At 40.0% G+C, this 14167-nt stretch overlaps 1 protein-coding gene across 1 annotated transcript in view; it reads left to right on the top strand.

The window, feature by feature from the left end:
- Positions 1-14167, top strand: part of ANKRD55 (ankyrin repeat domain 55) — a 595509-nt gene that overhangs the window by 28194 nt on the left and 553148 nt on the right. The window contains exon 2 of the mRNA XM_042987042.1: positions 3612-3712. The gene's annotated coding sequence lies outside the window, so the exon portion shown is untranslated. The remainder of the gene's footprint in view (positions 1-3611; positions 3713-14167) is intronic.

Below are 14167 nucleotides of genomic sequence, written 5' to 3'. Positions count from 1 at the left end.
GTGATGGGTAGTGAGGAGGGCACCTTTTGGGATGAGCACTGGGTGTTGTATGGAAACCAATTTGACAATAAATTTCATATATTGAAAAAAAAGAATTTTTCTAGGGTAGAAAACTAGAGGTAGAATTTTTGGTGTTATAGAATATGTTGGAAAATGATAACTTTTACCAGTATAACCTAAACATTTAGGACTTAGGTGGATATAAGCCATTAGAGGCTACTTTTTAACTATAACTAGTTAATTGGTTAGATTATATGTGTTATTTCCAATAAGTTTATTTTAAGGGTTGCTGTTTTTATTGTAAAAATGTGATGATGGATGAGTTTGACCATCTGGTGTCATCACTTGGTCACATGGCTGAAGTCTTTTAGGAAGCAGGTCTTCTAATGGATCACTGCCAGCTTTGACCTTAAAACCTCCCAAATTATTTTGTCACTGTTAGACAACTTGAAACCCTGATACTCTGAAGCTAATCAAGTTGGTTTCAGAAACATACAATTATAAGTGCAAAGACATCCTTAATTTTTAAAAATAGTTTCTCATTTTTAATCAGGAATCTGCATTAGAATTGAGAGAGAGTGTTATAAAAGCAGATAATGCAGAGGCTGTTATTAACTGAAATCAGTTAACATTCTAACTTCTCCAAAAATGTGTTTGGCAGAGGGAGTGCATGAAGAAAAAATCTTTTGAAAGTAAAATAGATATTAAAAAGCTAAGTCGTTCAGATTGCTAGAATAAACAATGGCTGATCTCATGACCTCTCAGGCTGTTTGTCATCCTAGAAATAGGTAGACCTATCCATTATACAAAAAGCTATCAGGATATGTCTCCATTTGAACCAGAGAGCCAGTATACTAGTAAGGTCATTGCTTTGAGCCAGAAGGCTTGGGATTGAGTCTTGGTTCTGTCACTATTTTGGTTGGTCTTGAGTAAGTCTCTCAGCTTGTCTGATTTGCAATTTTTTCACCTACCCAAAGGTGATGACAAAACCATACTTACTTGTAAGGATTCTGAGGATTTGATGAGATGATGCATGTAACAGTTGTTGAAGAACTGTAAAACCTGTACATTGTTATAAATGTTAATTGTTCACTGAATGCCCAGGTCCTGAGCAAAAGCAAGAGTGGTACCATTTCTTACATACTGGTTGTGTTTTAATAATAGGTATATAATGTCATGTTTTACTCTTTCTTCTCTTGATTCTCTTTTCTGTGCGATTATGATTTTTGCCCATTTTAGTTTTGCTGACTGATGCAACTCATGGACCTAACTCAAGCAGACTGATAAAAGATTATATTAGAAACTAAGGCCATGGGGCGCCTGGGTGGCTCAGTCGGTTAAGCGGCCGACTTCAGCTCAGGTCATGATCTCGCGGTCCATGAGTTCAAGCCCCACGTCGGGCTCTGTGCTGACAGCTCAGAGCCTGGAGCCTGTTTCAGATTCTGTGTCTCCCTCTCTCTGACCCTCCCCCATTCATGCTCTGTCTCTCTCTGTCTCAAAAATAAATAAACGTTAAAAAAAAACAAAAAAAACAAAAACAAAAACAAAAAACAAAGGCATGACCTTGAAAAAACAATCTGTCTGAGTGGTGGGGGTTATTTTATTTTTTATTTTGGCTGAAGTTTAATGAGTTGTTTCAATAAAACATTCAAGAACTTTGAGATAAAGGCAATTAAGAATCCCCAATGGTTCATCCTACGAGCTGTGCTCAGATTACAACTAGTTCTAGCATTTTGTGTCTAGGCACAGATTGTGATCCTGACAAATATAGTGATGTGATGAACAAAAAGCTCTCTTAGGGGCGCCTGGGTGGCTCAGGTCATGATGTCAAGGTTCGTGGGTTCCAGCCCTGCATTGGGCTCTGTGGTGACAGGTCAGATCCTGGGGCCTGCTTCGGATTCTGTGTCTTACTTTCTCTCTGCCCCTCCTCTGCTCGCTCTCTCTCTCTTCCTCTCTCTCAAAAAAAAATAAACATTAAAAAAAAAATTAAACCCCAAAAAACCCAAAAAGCTCTCATAAAATGAACAATACAGGGTGCCTGGATGGCTCAGTCAGTTGAGTGTCCAACTCTTAATTTTGGCTCAGGTCATGATCTTGCGGTTCATGGGTTTGAGTCCCGTGTCAGGCTCCATGCTGATGGTGTGGAACCTGCTTAGGATTCTGTGTCTCCCTCTCTCTGCCCTTCCTCTGTTTGCACTCTTTTTTTCTCTCAAAAATAAATAAACGTTTTTTAAAAAATGAACAAATACATGCATCATATGAAACATGACAAAAGATAAAATGTTCCATTGGGATGTTTTGATATAGCTAGTTTGGAGAAATAAATTTTTCCAGCTATCCTCCCCCAACCTCAGTCACCAGCAAAATTCTTTGATTCAAAACAGGATTTCCTGTATGCTACCATAAGCATCTGTGACTTTTTTTTTTTTTTGACAGTTTATCTAAAGTTCCCCATTTGAGACTTTCAGTTTCTTGCCTGCATTTTTCACAAACCCCAGGTGTGGTATGGTGTAGGCTGTGCCTTGCAGAAGGGCATCTGATCAAAGGGAAGAGTGGGAGCTGAAATCAAACCATGCACCTTCGCATCAGTTTGTGTGTGCTCACAAGGGGTGCCTTTTCCTTATTTGCATAAGGTGTTGCATGGCTAGAGGAGACTCTGTCATCTTCCTCAGTGTCTTGTTTCTCTCTGTTCTCCTTCATATCGTGTTTTCTATCCCTTGGCCTTTAAAGCTGCTTATCACCACACATCTGCCAGATCTCCTTCTAGTAACCCTGTCAGCCTCTGTGCCTCTCCAGTTGTCCCACAGGCCTCTTTAAAGCATCCTCACTGTCTTGTTTCCAGAAAACCTCTTCTAACTCGAAAACCTTTTATAAGATAGATTCAAGTGTATATTTTATAGTGTCATAAAACAAATTTCACTGGTTTGGTGCATTGATTTTTGTGACTATAAAAAAAGGATGAAACCCAGGTTGAGTTGAAATGTAAAATTGTCAAAAGCAAAACAGGAAACAAGTGTTTCTTGGTCAGCCATTTCCTACTGAGGCTCTCTGTGTAATGTGGTCTATGAAGAGTTCTCTGTTCAGCCTTAAACAGATTGAAGTGATCGTGGGGGGAAATCACACCAAACCCAGGGGCTGTGTGGAAGTGATGTGCAGCGCCAGGCCCCTGAGCCGCTGTAGAAAGGCGGGTTGTGAAGGCCCATGTGTCTGTATTAAAGGGAAGTCTTTGAAAGCTATCTTTCTAACAGGATAAATGTGAAAGCCACTGGGGAGGGGGGAAAAAAAAGAAGCACAAAACGGCCACTTGAGCATTGCTTCCTGCCCATGGAGCTCTAACTCTTTGCTGACAGTTATTCTTAGGCCTTCTTTGGCTTCAAAGGTTTCCTCTTTTCTATTTTTGGTAGCAGAATATGGATTTAGATCTGCATAGTCCCTCTCAACTGCTAATCCATGCCCTGAAGAGAGTAGGGCTGCTGTGTTCTGTTAGCTATCAGTTCTCTTTTCAGCACCTCCAAATGATTTTTAATATTAAGGACACAGATTTATGGGAAGGAGTCATTGAGTTTTCAAACTGATTTGTAGTCTCCTAATTTGCACATTCCTTTCTCCAGCAGGGGCATCTCAGAGATCATCTCAAGTAATGGGGCCTGACTTCTGTGATGAGTGAAAGAATCCAGGTTGGTAAAACAGATGGCCATCAAATGACCAAAAAGTAAGCAAAGATGATTTGCACTGGAGTAACATGTAACGGATTAAACACAGTTCCATTGTGGAAAGAAATAATTGATGCGTATGTAATCTAAGATTAGCTTAATCTGTATAAACTCCAACATAAAGCTATAAACTATCCCAGACTGGAATGCTGAAGCCCTGGCCCCTGCAAAGGATAACCCATAGCCGAGAGCAGGCATTTTTAATTTTATAGGTGTTTAATTCCATGCTCTCTGATTCTATTTCTTGAGTCGCTTCTGTTTTGCCCAATCTCGTGACTGCCTAACTTTACTGGCCCACTAATAACAATTACCTTACAAAGGCTGTCTTCTGTCTCCAAATACCTCAACATTTTTCAAAAAGAAATATTAAACGCTCAAGTCTTCCAGCAAAAATATGTGGCTACCCCCTTGGCTGAATGCAGAGCTGGAGATGAGAAATGCCACCCCCTCACACCAGCGGCCTCTGCCACGTGCTCTTAATTAGGGTCTCCCTCTGTGGCTTAAAAAAAAAAGTGACAGTTTTATGCTTGAGAAGGATTATTGAGGGAAGGTGTAAACTGAAGCATCAAGGGGTCACCGCACCTCCTGGAGGTTACCCACACATTTCTGTCTACCACAGCATCTAGTTTGAACTTCATAATTCTCTAGAAACCATGAACCCTCACTTCAAAAATATTATATGTATGCCATTGATTTTATTTTGTTTTGCAAAGAATAAAATGAACGGAAGCGTACTGGGATTGGAGGAGGGATGGAATTTTGAGAATTAATTCTAGGCACTTTGCAAATGGATAATTGGCAAGAAAAAACCCAAATCTAGGTCATATATAGGGTTTTCAGCCCTGGGAAGGTGTCTTTAAATACATTTTACATAATGGTTTTGAGCAGCAGACAGCATTGTCTGCTAAGTGGAAGTATTGACAGTGAGCTAAAAAGCTACATAATAGAGTTAAAAAGAAAGCCTCCCTTAACTTTCCCCCAGAGCATTTGTACCCTGCTGAATTTTTTCGGGGTTACTTTAAATGTGTCCCAATGTCAGACTTGTTCAGAAGGAGAGCATTGTGTCTCCCAAGGGAATGATGATTTTCTTTCTCTTTCTTTTCTTTCTTTCTTTTTTTTTTAAAGTGGAGCAGAATGCTAACTTATAATAGACTAGCTTTTTCCGTATAGAATATGTCCTCCCTCAGAATTCCTAGGCAAATATTCAAACTCCTGGGTTGGGAAAGGTTAAAAGGAACTGGAAAAGTCTATAGTGGTTCTTTCTGAGATGCACTCCAACACTTGGCAGGATGAGGTGTTCATAGCAGGTGCTGGATTTGCTATAAATGGACAATTTATAAACAGATCTGACAACTGGGAAAACAGAGCAGTGGGGAATGCTGGCATTCCAGGGGCCCATGGTTGATTTCCTATCAGATGGTCCTCAGCATGGAATTATTGATAGCTGCTGCTCTGAAAGAAGGCCAGTTGGCTGATGCATAAAAGGGCTGTACCTCAATTCATGCCTGATCTGCTGCTAGATATTTTAAATAGGTCAGTGCAAATTAGCTTCTTCAGGTTGGTACTTCCTTAATTAGCAATTTAATTGCAAAGTCTTCTTCTCCCTCCTCAACATTGACTGAACTTAACTCTCTTGTCTGAAATGCAGGAGGACAGAGACCTGTGAGTAGTATGATCAAAACAAAAGAGGAGCCTGAGGGCAGTGGGGGAGGATTCAGAGCAGCGTTTAGTGCCCATGGCCAACACAGAACCTAGCTAAAGCAAGTCTGGTGTGCCACTGAGACTAGCATTTTCGGCTGTGTGTCCTAGGGGAGAAAGGAGCAGGGTCTTTGTGCACTGAGCCCTGGGGGAGAATCCATAATATGCAGCAAATGAATCTCATTTTTCTTTTGCTGTTTGTCAAGGGCTGCCAGTACCCTAGGACATTTCTAAGACCCCTAGGCAAAGTCTACTTTTGGAGTAATCTCATGGTCCATTGTAATGATCACATCCATAGTTTTCAATGTTTTTATTTATTTTTTGGACAGGATTCCCCCCCCCCCCCTTCCCAGACTAGAAAAGTTTAATGGTTCCTGTATGGATGGTATTGGATAGCATTCCTTCATATGTATCTGCTGTCTTGCATTTGCATAGTTCCGCTCAGAGCTAGTGGAGTGGCCATACCTGTTTGTTGTAGCTATATGAGTAGTTTTTCCAGGAGACAGTTTGGCTAGGTCTCTACTTTTCTCCTGACCACACCCTATTGTTTTTCTCTTCAGAGGAACAGACTGAGAGCCTGATCCTGAAAGGAATTTTGACTTCCATACAAGGACTGAAAACTGGACAGGCCTAAAGATTATGTTATGGAATTGAATGCTCACCCTAGCACAAGGGTTGGCTGGGTGTGAGGGCTCTTGGAGTATAAAGCATTGGGCTTTGCAGGAATCCAGAACAGGGACTGTTTGGTGCCACATAATGGCAAACATAACTGGAGTAGAAAGGGATCTGAGGCAGTGAAGCAACTGACACTTTTGTTAGTTGTGGGAAGTCTTGTCTGTGAGTGGAAACTCCTGAGAATCTTGCCTCTGGGAATCTCAGTTTCATCAGCTGTGGTGAGCTCTCTGGTAAATGTGTGACAACTCTTGCTGTAGCATCTATTATTTACATAGAACCATACTGGGTACAGGAGGTACAAGAAAGTATAGGTATAGTACTGCCAGCCAAAAGTTTATGATGTGGTTAGAAAGGCACACTATATTCTTGTGAAAAAATAGTAAGTCTGGGAGTAGCAGGGTAAGTAAAATTCATGGACTACAAGGGAAAGCTCTAGAAGTGCCCACGAAGGCGTGGTGGCTGGAGGGTGAGAGAAGCCTTGACGAGAAAGATAGGGCTGGAACTGGGCCTTGAGAAGAGCAGGAGAATTTCAGTAACAGGAAATGTGCAAAGGAGAGTATTCCAGGTGGGGAAATGTCATGCTGATAGCCCTGACGAAGAGATGGCCTCTGTGTTTGGGAGGAGAGAAAAGAAGAATGTCTTGGCAGGTAAGGCTGAGGAATTACACAGATTAGAGGTCACACAGAGTTTGGAGTTCATCTTGCTGGACATTTCTGATTAGGGAAGGGAAATGAGGAAAGCAGTATATCAGGAAAGTGAAGACAGAAGAGAGTGGCAGTCACTGCAAGAGGACCTCACAGGGTACAATCTCGCAGTGACCAAAGCTTAGGTCTGTGGAATTTAGTGGACTGTGTGGTGTGTTCTGTTAAGCCACCCTGTGTAAACAGAGCCCTCCTTCCTTGATGTCTCTCTTCCTCCTTTACAGCCCCTGCTTGCCATGTGGCTAAAGTAGGGTCACATAAGCTTCTGCTTATGGAGTTTCCCTGCAAACACAGAGCCAAAGTGAAACAAAGGCAGATTCATTTTTTTAAAGTTCACTGCTTTGACTCCTATTTGCTCACTCTGGGATTCCCATTAGTGTTGTCCTGGTTGATTTGAGGCCTTTTCTGGACATTTGGATAATTGCTTATTTTCATAACTCAGAAGGTCATCTCTGAGCTCTGGGAACATCTGCTCAACTTGACAGTTAAGGCAGAGTGGGGGTGTGTTTTGCCTTGGTTAAGGAGGGCTCACCTACTAACACTCCTGGGAGGACACGAGTGTGGACCCTCTTTCCTCATACTTTTCCATCCGTTTTTTTAACATCTCAATATGTGGCCTGCAAACACCTTAGGCATCACCTAGAAAGCTCCACACCAGACCTACTGGATCAAGATCTGCTGGTTTTGCCACATATTGTGGGATTCATATGCCCATTAGTTTGAGAAAAGCTGCTTTTAACCTTGCTGGATGGAAGGATCACCTTTGGAGCTTTTAAAACATTCCCTAGCATATTGTATAGCCAAGATAAATTAAGTCAGAATCTCTAGGGGTGGAGCCCTAGCAATGTTTTGGTTTTTGTTTTTGTTAAGTTTCTAGGAGCACCTGGGTAGCTCAGTTAAATGTCCGACTTTGGGTCAGGTCATGATCTTGTGGTTTGTGAGTTCAAGTGCCACATTGGGCTCTGTGCTGACAGCTCAGAGCTTGGAGCCTGCTTTTGATTCTGTGTCTCCCTTTCACTTTCTGTCCCACCCCTGTTCACGCTCTGTCTCTCTGTCTCTCTCTCTCTCAAAAATATATAAACATTAAGAAAAAAAAGTTTCCAGATGATTCTATGTGCTGCCTGAGTTGAAAACCACTGGACTATGGTCTGGGTTAGCCATTCTGTTTCCAAGGCACCAAATTCCCCTCATGTCATAAAACAAAACACGACTAACCTTTTAGCCACAGATCTAGGCAAAGTTAAAATAATGTTAATTAAGCATTTATCCAGAAGCTGGTTAGAAACTCCTGGCCAAGACCAGATGTAACCATTGGATTCACTTGTAAGTGTTAAGAAGACAGATTGTTAAAATTCCTAGTCGTAAGTATTTTTTTTCTGGCTTTGGAGGGTGGCTCCAGGTAGAACTGGGAAGATGGTTGACCTTGCGCCTAATCTTTTTGATGTCCAAGTAGAGGTACCCAGGCCTGTACCCTGAAGAGTCATGTTCCTTGTATTTTAGAGCAGAAATGCACTGAGGAATTCATAGTATTGATTGTCACACAAATGCTCACTTTTAGGAAAGACAAAAGGGTTTAAAAGCAGTGTCCACCAATCCTTAGGCTAGGGTAGATGTTGGATTTTGATAACTATTTTATAGTTATTTCGACACATTTTTTTCCCCATTAGGGCCTTTTAAGTCAATACCAGAGTTCTGAGAAACTTCACCCATGAATTTAAGTGAGTCTCAAGATAGTCTCTGATTTCCCTTAGTCCCCCAACTCTGCTATAATACCAGGAAATTTCTATGAACAGATTCCAGTCTTGAGCCAATCTTGGTCAAGTCTTCGAGGGTATTCGCAACTAGGGTTCTTCTTGCCTTGCACCTGACTTACCCTGCCCTTGCTATGGCCATGAGCCTGAGCACTGCTGTATGAGCGTAGCCTTTCTTCCCATTCCTGATTTTTTGTCCTCTTAGAACTAGGTTTGAAGTGCAGCCTACTTAGCTGGAGTGTACACATGCTCCTTTAACGCTTTCTAGTGACTTTTTTCCTGGACTGGATCCTGCTTTGAACTAAGGTATTCTAGATTTAGTGTGTTGATACTTGTCTGTCTGGGGTTTCCTGGTGCTCTGTCCACTCAGCATCTCAGACTGCCATACATATTGCTCTGCACTGAGCTTGAGATCACCTGGCCCTTTTGCACACTGTGGGTTAGACTGCTGGCCACTCTCTTTAAGGGCTCACATCTTACTTGGTCATGTTCCCTAAGCATTGGCTCCCTCACTTTTTTGGTTTTCTTTCTTTTCCCTTTGGTTTGGCATTAGGGTCTCAGCACAACTCCCTACTTCTACCCTCAGTCAAGGTACTGTAGTAGCAGTACCCACTCAAATATGACTATGGAGACAGTGTTGCCAGGACCATCACCATTCTCAATAACAATAGTAACATTATTTTTTGATGATGAGGAAATGGATTTGGAGATGAACTAGACAGTGGTTGTGAGAAGACCTAACTGTCTCACTTACAGCTTGAAACATCTAAGACTTTAGTTCTGTATCATAACTTTTCAAGTCAAGATGACCCACAGAAAAAAATCTGAATAACTAAATGGAAATTCAGCACTGATGCTAACCTGAAGTGACATTTATGTTGGCTTTCTCATTGGTTCATGTATTTGTATTTGTGTGTATTGTATGTATATAGAGCATATATATAACATGTATATAATACATATATAAATTATATATATAAGTAAATACATATGTACATAAATTATATATGTTTACTGAGAACACAACAGGGGTGTTTGTGAGGTGGGCACCAATTCCAGAAATAAAATGTTGTTTTACTGAAGGTAAAAGACTATCTGCTAAGTGTCCTGTGAGTTTCCTAGGCTGCCAGTCCTGGCGGCTCTTTTAGGAACAGCAGATCACTTGCTTCTCTCTGGAATAAGATTCATGAGGAAGATCAGAGGATTTTCGAAATTGTTGCTGTCTGTAAAAGAATTTATAATTTGCACCTTCCTGTGCCCAAGTTGCTCCCAGGCACCCTCACTCTGGTTCTTGAAGTTGGTATGCTTTCTGTTCAGACAAGTAGCTTCTTGGGCTATTAATTATATAATTAAAAGTCTAAACCTTTTCATTTTAAATGATAATAAAATGTCTAAAGGTATGTTGCTTGTAAACCTATATTATTTTTTGTCTTTCCATTTTATTGCCTTTTATTGATGGCTGCTAACTGGCCAAGCCAAGCTAATTACTGCCCTGTTGTTTGTGGAAGACTAGGTGACACCAAGACCATTAATGACTCAATAAATTGGGGCTACAGAAAAGCCTGACTACTTTCTTCTTGCTCCTTCTCTTGTTAGTCTCATTGTTCTGCTTTGGCCAAATCTGAGAGGATGGGCACTGTGAAGTCAGCTGTTGATATGGCTGAGAGCACTGGTGGATAAAAAAAAAATATCAGAGTGAGCAGAGACTCCAGGGACTAGGAGAATGAGAGGGTCAGGGGGACCACCAAAATGTGAAAAAAGAAAGGGGAAAGATTCCAAACTGAGAATTCCACCCGATATTAGAAAGATGTCCACCTTCTGATTAAGATCCATGACTTTGTCTAGCACTGAATCAATATTAAGTTGATTCTTAACATGAATTAGGTTCCATTGACTCACCTGAATTAGAATGAAACTCGAGGCAGTTCTAGGGTGTCTATGCAAAGGTAAATGTTAAAGGGTCAGAGTAGGTGGCCAAGTCTCTCTTCTTCCTATCTTCTCATTAAATCTAACAGAGTGAAAAAAAAAATCTAACAAAATCTTTTTGTAAAGTGAAAAAAAAATCTAACAAAATCTTTTATCCTGGAATCTTGCTGTTACTAAACTTTATAAAATAAAGCCTGATAGTCATTTTTTGGAGGAATAATATATTGCCTATCCCATAATGGTACTTAATAAATTATGGAATAAATGAATTGTTACATCCTTGGTAAAGCTATTTGCCTTACAAGTTATACTGGATATACCTTTATTTTGTTTTTAGATTTATTTTTAAAATAAGGTATATTAACCGCTGTTGATATTTTTTACATTTTCTTGTAGTCTTTTCTATCAAGATTTTTTAAAAAAATTGTTTATTTTTTGGTACAGAGGGGTTTGGGCAGGCAGAATGTGGATATAATACACACAGTTATTTTAAAATTTTAATTCAGTAAAATTAATTTGGATTAGGAGGCTTCTGCCATCATTTGGAGTCACTGGGGATTCTTTAGCACATTGTAAGTATTTTATTCTAAGAATTTAGAATAATAGAGTTAGAGCTCAAGCAGAAAGAATACTCCTTGTTGATGAAGAAATGAGATATAGAAAGATTCAGTAACCAGTTAGCTGGGCAAAAACTGTCCTCTAGGACCCTCAGCCCATGTGTCCTCTTTCCTTCAAATAAATATCCTAATAGCATAGCCACAGTGAGGTGAGGGAGGTAACCAGAGAAAATTAATGATGGCCTGGAACTCCTGAAAAATATCTTACTGTGAAGTAAGCTGATTGCTTAGAGTAAGAGCAAAATGGTTAAAAGTGTGTGCTTCAGAGTTACAGTTTTGGGCCCAAATTCTGGCTCTATTGGTTACTAGTTCTGTGGCCTTGGGCAGTTTTCTTTAATAACTTTTTACTCACCCCATATTTATTGACTACCAACTATGTTCCAGGTACTCTCTGTGCTATGGATATAGCAGTGAACAAAGCAAAGCCTACTCCCAGTGAGGCTTAAATTCTAGAAGGGCATATAGACAATTGAAAATGTAAATGTATTGGTTGGAAATAAGTGACAGGGAGAAAAATAAATCTGAGAGGGAGAGGGAGTGCCACAGAAAGATTGCTGTTTTACAAAAGGAGCGCTTCCCTGATAAGATGACACTTGAGTGGAAATCCAAGGGAAGTCCTTAGTTTTTCCCAGCCATAGTTTCCTCATCTACAAAGGGGTAATGATAGTATCTGCTAGTCTCAGATAATGATATTCTCACAAGGTAGCATTGAAAATTCAATGAGAGAATGCACTAAAGCAAAATGCTCCACTGATGATAGCTATAGTTATTATAATTTGTTTCCTTCTTTGTCAAATGGAAAAAATTAGGTCGATCTGTAAGGACCTCTGCAGGAATAACACTCCTGTGATGAGCAGTCTGACTTGTATAATGACACATGCTTTTGATGGAATCTTGGACCTAATTTTTACTCCCTGTTTATACTTAGCTATATCTTCCAAAACTGCCAACCCATTTGACATCAGGTGGAGATCTTATGCACAACTGAGAACAGCTAAGCCATGTTCAAGGGATGAGAACTCAAGGTTGAAATCCCTACGCAATACAACTTTTCACTGTCACCTTTGAACCAAGATGCTCACTAGTGGGCGAAAGTAAATGAGAGACTTCTGTTCAGATTCATAAGGATATTTCTGTGGATATAAGACTTGCCCTTGCTTGAAGGGATAGTATTAAAACTCATTAAAGTTTGAGTACAGTGGTGCTTAATATGGCAGAACTGTAAAAAACAGCTAAGAGCTTTGCCTTGTTGGCATTTCTACAGTTAATGCATCTTACTTAAAAAACAGGGATTTTGCATATCCATGGTCCTGCAAGGTTCTGAAGTCTGTGTTCATAGACACAGGTCTGAGAAATGACTTTGACTACATTTGTAAATTGAATAAAGTACTTAAATCTGTATGCAAATGTTCCATGTACCAGGAAATATGTTTTTTCTTTTTTTAAGTGATGGGAAATAATCTTCTAAAACAAGCATTTAGAGAATTGCTCCCATGATTTCTGAATGCGTTTCTTTCTTTTGATAAGAACTGCTTTCTCTAAATCCTGTGCGTTGGGGATTTGCTTAGAAAACATGGATCTAAACCTCACTGAAAGACATTGATATCCACGAATGTTTTGACTTGCCCATTGACATGATAGATCTGTTTTGTTTTGTTTTTTAGCAGGTTTGATTCAAAGTGCAGAGTGGTTCTCTGTGAGGCCTTGTCAGATAGGCCAGACTCTTGTATGCTTCTGAGTCCTCTTGATACTCTGGAGAGGAGCTGGCAGATCATTCCAAGAGTCAAATTTTACCCTAGTGCTTTAGCTTAGCGTTGCATAACTTCCTTCTGTCTAATTGCAGATCTATAAATGGATTTGTATTTATGGGAGAATTTGACCTTTCCATTTTAAAGACATTTCCCATTTTATTTTATTTTTTTAAGTTTATTTATTTTTGAGAGAGCGAGAGAGCACGTGTGGGAGGGGCAGAGTGGGAGAGAGAAAGCATGAGAGAATCCCAAGCAGGCTCTGCACTGTCAGCGAGGAGCTCCATGTAGGGCTCGAACTCATGAATCATGAGATCATGATCTGAGATGAAATCAAGAGTTGGAGGCTTAACCAACTGAACCACCCAGACACTCTGGCATTTCCCATTTTAAAAGTATGTGTTGGCCAGGATTCCTTTTATACTCTTGACAAAGGTGCATTGATAGTGGTCTGAAAAACTTTATTGGAATGAGGGAGGCTGAACCCGTTTGTCAGCAGTGAGTATACATAGGCTCATGTATTGCTGTTTCACAGCAATGTCTGATTGTTTAAGGCTGTGCATTTCTTCTGTTGTGCTTTCTTGGGCCTCTTTACCATGAGCCCTCCTGGAGTATCACTGAATCTTTAGTAGCTACAAAAGACTTAAAACTAAAGGTTTTCAATCTGTATTTGTAAGAATTGTTCCCAGAAGGAGAGCCAGATTTCAATAAGTTTGGGCTACCCACCCCTTTTTTAAACAAAAACTTCAAGAAGCTAAGGGAAAAACAAGATAGGTGCTGTGTTTTCAGTAGTAAGAGAAATACCCAGCATGCCTAACCCACATCAGGTAACAAGAATTTCCAAAGACATAAGAAATATATGTATTTTTTTGGTTGTTTGATCTTTGCAATTGGTCCATTTTATCGCTTGATGTGCAAGTAAACACAGCTTTCACAGTAAAGGCCTCTGATATATTACCTTTCTTGCATTAGCATGTGTGGCAATGGCAGGTGCATATGACACTTTCTCACTTAATGTACACCTCATTGTCATCTACTGGCCTTAGTCATGGATTTGACACATCCAGGATTTACCAGTTCACAATAATGCCATATTCACAATAATGCATAATGCTATGCTACCAGCATAGCCATTATTACTTAAAAGAGGCATGTGGCTAAGGACAGATATCCCCAGTTATGTGATTGTGAGGCCCATCATACTTCAACAGTTTTCATTAACATATATCTTTTAGTGTCTGTTGATTGAGAAATTACAAAATGTAAATTAAAAAAAAAGCTATTGAGAATTGAGGTACGTGGTATTTGTTTAAATGCATTTAAATATAACTTTATTAA

The sequence above is a fragment of the Panthera tigris genome, chromosome A1 (assembly GCF_018350195.1).
Source record: "Panthera tigris isolate Pti1 chromosome A1, P.tigris_Pti1_mat1.1, whole genome shotgun sequence".
In the NCBI taxonomy this organism is placed as follows: domain Eukaryota; kingdom Metazoa; phylum Chordata; class Mammalia; order Carnivora; family Felidae; genus Panthera; species Panthera tigris.
This window is presented reverse-complemented; position numbering and strand designations above follow the sequence as displayed.